General features: G+C 42.5%; 1 protein-coding gene across 1 annotated transcript in view; it reads right to left on the reverse strand.

Annotated features, from left to right (window-relative positions):
- Positions 1-857, reverse strand: part of LOC109292763 (semaphorin-3D-like) — a 63,602-nt gene extending 62,745 nt beyond the window's left edge. The window contains exon 1 of the mRNA XM_019510323.1: positions 714-857. The gene's annotated coding sequence lies outside the window, so the exon portion shown is untranslated. The remainder of the gene's footprint in view (positions 1-713) is intronic.
- Positions 858-6,467: the final 5,610 nt, after the last annotated feature.

The following is a 6,467-nucleotide window of genomic DNA, read 5'->3' on the forward strand; positions in this document are numbered from 1 at the left end:
GACAGCTGGTTTAAAGGAGCAGAACGTTTCTCATAGCAGTAGATTAAATCAGCCCTGCTGAGGGTTTAACTCATTCCAAGGGATTAGGAGCCTTTTTTTTTTTTCAAACCAGGTCTGTCAGAGTCAAATAGAAAACAAAGATTGATGTTTTTGGTATCCAGCAGAGCAGTGTGGAATCAGTGAAACAATCATCAGACTGGGTGAGTTCTTTAGAGGAAATATTTCCTATAAGGTTATTTTAGAGAGTTAAGACTTAGTGAGGCATGAAAACATCAGACTAAAGAGCCCACAGAAATTATCAGCATTGAATATACCTTATCCGGGTAACAAAACTTTCTAAATCCAAAGAAAGGCATTAGTAGACAGATTGTAATAAAAAATAGTCTCACCGGAGACTTCCTCATCACATACTATGGCATATGAGTGACAGAATAATCTCTGCTCTGTTTCTTAAGAGTGACTCTGGAAAGGATAAATCAATCAGAAGCCTTATGCAGATTTATATTACATGTAACATACAGGTTTAGGAGTCAAATGTACACTTAAGTTATAGTGGGTTGGAGCTGATATAACTCCACTGACCTTGATGGATCTACCTAAGTAGAAATGAAAGCATAATTTGATCTCACATGGGGGGAAAAAAATCAAGATTTTCCAGCCCCAGCTGCCAAGCCTGTAAAATCAGCGCTTTAATAACCCTTTTTGTTACTCACCAATCCAAGGCTCTGTTGATTCTTATTGATGATTAATTGATGTTCCTTTACCAGCTTGCTGCCTGTTCACACTGCTATCTTGTTTCAAGCTCAGCCGCCTCCAGTGCATAGTCCATGGCACAGCAAAAGCACCTGAACTTTACAAAGAAGCTGGGGAGCAGAGGTGGAGTCAGCATGGTGTGATGTCATTCAGAGACAGCCTCCATTCATAAAAACAGCACAAGCTGTTAGCAAACCATCTGTTCTTCTTATTTATGTTTCATCCTCAGCTTTTAAATCAGTTCCAAAGGCTATATGAGATTTGCAGGGAACAGGTGACATCTAGTGGCAAATATATTTATTATCTGGATTCAAATACCTGCTCGGCATGTACTGTGAAATAAGAAACTGGCCATTGATCATGGTTGTGAAATAAGTACTGATCTTTGCATTAAATTATATGTTATAAGAGTCAATATTACTCTGCTTTCCTGTAAAGCATTTTATTTGAGGAGCTCAAAGCACCTGATTGAGATGAATGAATCCTCTCAAGATACCTCAACAGGTAGCTGCTCTATGGTTCTCTCTCTTTAATAGAGGAGGAAATTTAGATACAAAGATGCTAAGATTCAGATTTTGAAGGTAGTTTAGCACTGCCGCATTCAGTGTTGCAAGGCCTAAGCCAATTAGATAGCTAAATCCCATTAAAAAAAGACAGCCTAAATCTCATTGAAAATCAATGGGAGTGAACTCCTAAATCACTTCTGAAAACAAAGTTTAGCAATCTAATTGATTTTCTTCTTACAGAGGTGAGAGGACCTAAACTCCTTTACAAATAAGGTAATTTGTCCAAGATCACATGATAGCAGAGATGGAAAAGGAATCTAGCAACATTTATCTCAAGGACTATCTGTACTGCATTTGGTAGAAGGAGCTGACTTTTCCTTCAGACACTGTATGATGTGACATGAAGCTGCAAGATGTGCACGTATGTAAGGAAGCACTTGGTAGAACATAAGCTGCTCTTGAGGATTCTCTGTAGAGATAGTATTAGGTGATGTTTTCAGGGGATGAATGCAAAGTTTCACTTTGCTTTGCTGCTTGGAACAGGACCGCATCCTGGCCTTAGAGAAAAGTAGTTCTTCATGTCAGTCTGAAGTCAGGCAGAAGGCAGTGCAACACGGCACCCTAGGCCATTTGTACACACCACAAAATTGGCCTTTAAAGCAGCTTAATGCCCTTTTGCACTGCTTTAATGGTGCAGCTATTTGCATGTGTCGGTGGCATAATGCACTTTAATGGTGGGCTGTTTGCATGTGTTGGCAACATAATGCGCATGAAATGACTTTGGGACACAGCAAAATGAAACGTCTCTGGGGTGGCTTAGTTTGCCGTGGAGGGAAGCACTGGGCCCCATGCATCTCAGGGGGAAGGCAGCCTGTACAGGCAGCATGGTGGTGGCCTGTGCAGGCAGGCTCCACTGAAGGGGAAAAAAAAAAATCAGTGAGCTTGATCTTTTTTTTTTTGTCTCCCTGGGGCCTGCCTGCCTGAGGGCCCAGTGCTTCCCTCTGCAGCTGCGGTGCCCTCTGGGACTGCTCGGGCTGGTGCTTGCAGGCGGGTGCCTCTTGGGGCACGCCAGTGCTGTCACAGAGGGAAGCACCAGCCCCCGCCTCGCCCCGCAGCTCAGGGCGTCAGCAGCTCACCATCCCCTCCCTGCCACTGGAGAGGCAGGTAAGAGCTGGGCCCAACCTTTGTGTAAATGCCATGGGGGTGTACTTCACCCTAAATTGAAGCAGAGTTTTTAAAGACCCATCGCTTAAATTTAGGGAGAATTAAACTGAAGCAAACCCCCATGGCGTGTACAAACATCTTTAGAAACTAACCCGTTCAGTGGCATAAGTTTTTGTAGGTGACAGCCTACCATCTGCTGAAATAGGCTGTTAGGCTCTAAAGTGCCACCCTGACGGGCCTTCTGCCATTCGTACCTTGTGCTGGTTCTGTGGCTTTCACTCTTGCATGTGTAATATTCTCATTATTCCAGTTTCCCCAAACTACAGCAGAGAGGGAAGAGGGCCTTCTGGAAAAGCCTGCAATCTGCAGGAACCTCACCTCTTGAGAAGTGGTTGGATGCTGGGCACAATTATGGAAGCTCATGATACTGTGATCATGAGAGCAGTTAGTTTATGGAAGGTAACACTGTGCCTCATCTTCATAGATTAGAAAGGCTGTTTCTATTACAGACCCAGGGCCATGACCCCCAGGTAAGACTCTATTATTAATCTGCTGGTATCTGGTGAGCTGGTGAGCTGAGCTGAGAGGGGTATAGGGGAGGACCTAGCTGGAAAAGCAATAGACCCAATTGGAAAGGATGACAAGAGCAGGAAACTGCTCATTTGGATGTGGAAGTGATGCGGCCAGGAAGACATAACTACTGCAGCTTTTGATCTGGATGATTTATTTACTTGTTTCCTTTGGAGGGGATATCCTAAATTCTTGCTGTAGGGCTGCTGGGGAGGAGAACGCGTGGAGCTTTGCGTACATCCTGCTCCCTTCCTGAGTGCATCTAAGGGTTCAAAAATAGATCAGACAGGTATAAAAGGACCTGAAGATCAGTTCAAGATGATTTTGAGGAGTGGGTTGGCTTGGGCATATTGCGCACTGACTTCCCATTCTGCATGTTAAGAGGAGCACCCTGTCATCTGAGGGTGGCAGGCTGTTCGAATCAGAGCCCCTTGCGAGGCAGAGTGAAATTCTCCTGCAGACTTGCTCCTCTGAGGGATGCTGATGACATCTGGTGGCAATACCATCCACATAACCAATGTGTTGTTTTTACTTAGAAAACACAGAGGTTTGTGGCTAGAAGATCTTGCTCCTGCTCAGGGTCATACCAATCATCATATTTGTGGTAAGGAGAGATTTTTTTCCCTTTAGCTCAGACTGGCGTGAATGGTTTGTTTTCCTTTGTAGTGTGGGGCATGGCCCTCTTTCTAGGATCCTCTGGACAGACATATATTAACCAATTATTTTTCCATCATTTTGATGGCAGGAATTGGCAGTGTTGTCACCCCTGCTTTTACCTTTAGCATGTTATAGGGTGTTCCAGACGTTCCTGCTTTTGTGCCTTGTAATTGTGCATAAGGGTATAAAGTGGCAATTTGACTTGATAAATGACTACTCGCAAATGCAGGAGACTGGACTCAGTGGCCAACGAGGTCCTTTCCAGTTGTGTGCTCCTATGTATAGGGTGAGGACCAGGAGTTCTGTCTAAGCTATGAAGCTAAACTCAAAACTCATACTTGATTTTCTCCATTTAATGCAATGAGCTGAACTTTTAGCTTTGTTTCTATCACTGAGAAACTGATGTACTAGACTGTGAAGGACCACACTTCATAATTCTGGCCCCATAAATGGTTCCCTGGGGCATTAGAAAAGTCTATGAAAATTGCAAACACAAATCCAAACACCTAGATTCCATGCACTTCCTATCAAATGGGCACCCTTACGGTGTGACATATTCAGTAGAAGGGTTTGTGTTGTTCTGGAGTAAAAATTCAGATGAAGGAATATAAAAGCCCAATAAATGTATGAATGGGATTAAATGATGTGGTAAACTGCAATAGGAGACAAGTTGATGACCTAGGTGACCCCTTCCACTTCTATGTTTATGTTCCTGTTCTTCACTAAAACCTGGAAGTTTCAACAAAAAATACCAAGTATTAATCTGCATGTTTTGCAAAACTAAGAACATCAGAGAGACTTCAGATGAGAGACATGTCGCAGTAATAACACCAGTACCACCTGGAGCTGGACTTTAAAATGCCCAGGAAATCAGCTGCTCTAAGGGCAAAGTGCTTCATTCAGCACCTGCTGATGTCAGTAGGAACTATCCTGCTGACTTCAGTGAGCACTGATATTCTTCTGCCAAAGGCTGTATTTCAGATAAATGGCTGATATGAATTGGGGTTTACTGGGTAAGTGAACCTGCATAATTTCTGAGTCTGGGACAAATAGACCTCCAAAAGGGGACACAATTTAGCTATAGGGTGTGGTGGAAGGAACAATCATTCTTGGTTGCCAAAAACATTTTATGCAACTTATGGGTGTATGCACAATTTTATTAGGAATACTTTTGACCTTTTATTCCCTTGGTTCACTTTATTTTCTTCATCATTAAAAAATAACCAATGTTTAAAAATATTTAACCAGTCCTTGGATTGAAGAGTAAAGCATTGTATGCATTTAGATCTTGGTATGAAACAGCAATGTGACTGCTTTTTAGGCCATCTTCTTGTTAGTTCTCCCACACAGCACTTGGCATGAGTATAATCACGTCTTGGATAGGAGATCATCCAAAGGCTGGCAAAATATGATTTAAGTAGTCACAGTTGGTATTTCAAAATTGCTCCTGCAGTTTCAAATATCAACAGCACTTCTCTTACTTGCTGCCCTAAGGTATTTTTAGAATCACTGTGAATTAATAAACAGCTGAGACAAAGGTGGATGCATATTGCTAGTGGATCAAAAGGTTACCATATATTTGTAAAATCTTTTGATCCATAGGAACAGAAAGAGCCATATATGTTTGTGATGTTATTGGTACTTTTAAAATATTGCTCTGCAGTGTTTGTGTTTAGTTCAGTTACTTTTGTTATGATGCCAGCCCTGGTATCATGGAATATGTAGTGTTCTCATGAACTGAAAATAAATAGGCAGCTTTGGACTTGGTCAGTAAGCACAGTGCTCGAGAGACAGGAGGCTGGGAGGTAGCCCTGGCTCTGCCACTGACTTTCTGTGACCCTGAATAAGTCATTTTCCACCTTGGCATCCCTGTTTCCATTCTTCTAAAATGGGAAAAATCATAGTGGTCCTGTTTGGCAAAGCATGTGATCCATGCATGAAAGCGCAATGTAAGTTAAAATTGCCATATTTTCTCACATACAGCAAGCAACTTTTTCCAAAACAAAAAAAAGGGGGTGTTGGAAATTGGTGTGCATATAGTCATGATAGATTGACACTACTTTCCCTTCTTCTTGCATTGCTCTCAATGATTTCTGATTCAAATGCAGGAATAATTGTTCTCACCTACAGAGCCACAAAATGCCCATTTTTTCTGTAACAGCCTGTCACTAATAGCTACAACCACCAGGGGTCAAAACCTTCCCAAACACAAGTAACTAAACTTTTGCTTGCATTGTGCCATGAATGGTCCCTCAGCTAACTACAGCATGTGATTGCGTAAAACATTACAACAGTGTTTCAGAAATAAAATGAAAATAACCTAACAATATTGAATTGTTTGGTTTTACAGCTTATTCTAAAGCATCTTGCTTTTGCCTCTCTCAGAGATGGGACATTGAACTGGATGGACTATTGCTTTGTCCACAGATAGCAAGCCTCTTGGCAAGGTTACCATTTACAGAGATCTCTCTACTCTAGATGTTCTTTGTCCACTCTATTTTCAGTACCCAGATAGTCATCATTCAAAGCACTTTTACCGTGATCATTCTTTCATTGTCTCTACAGGCCGAATTTTATCTAAATGTTATGGTCACATCCACATGAGCAGGGGCATGAGTTTGCAGCAGCACAAATAGTAGCAGCACAATTTTGTGCTGATACTTTGTGCTGCAGTGTATACCTTTGCTCATGTGGTTTGCAGCAGGACACATTGTTCTGCTGCTCCATGTGCTGCGTTGGGGGCGGGGGGGAGGGGAGGTGGCATGGTGGCTGGGGGCACTGGCTGCCTCAGCGTGGGGTTAGCTGAGGCACATGGAG

This window comes from Gavialis gangeticus, unplaced genomic scaffold, assembly GCF_001723915.1.
Source record: "Gavialis gangeticus isolate Ggan-Ray unplaced genomic scaffold, GavGan_comp1, whole genome shotgun sequence".
Lineage (NCBI taxonomy): Eukaryota > Metazoa > Chordata > Crocodylia > Gavialidae > Gavialis > Gavialis gangeticus.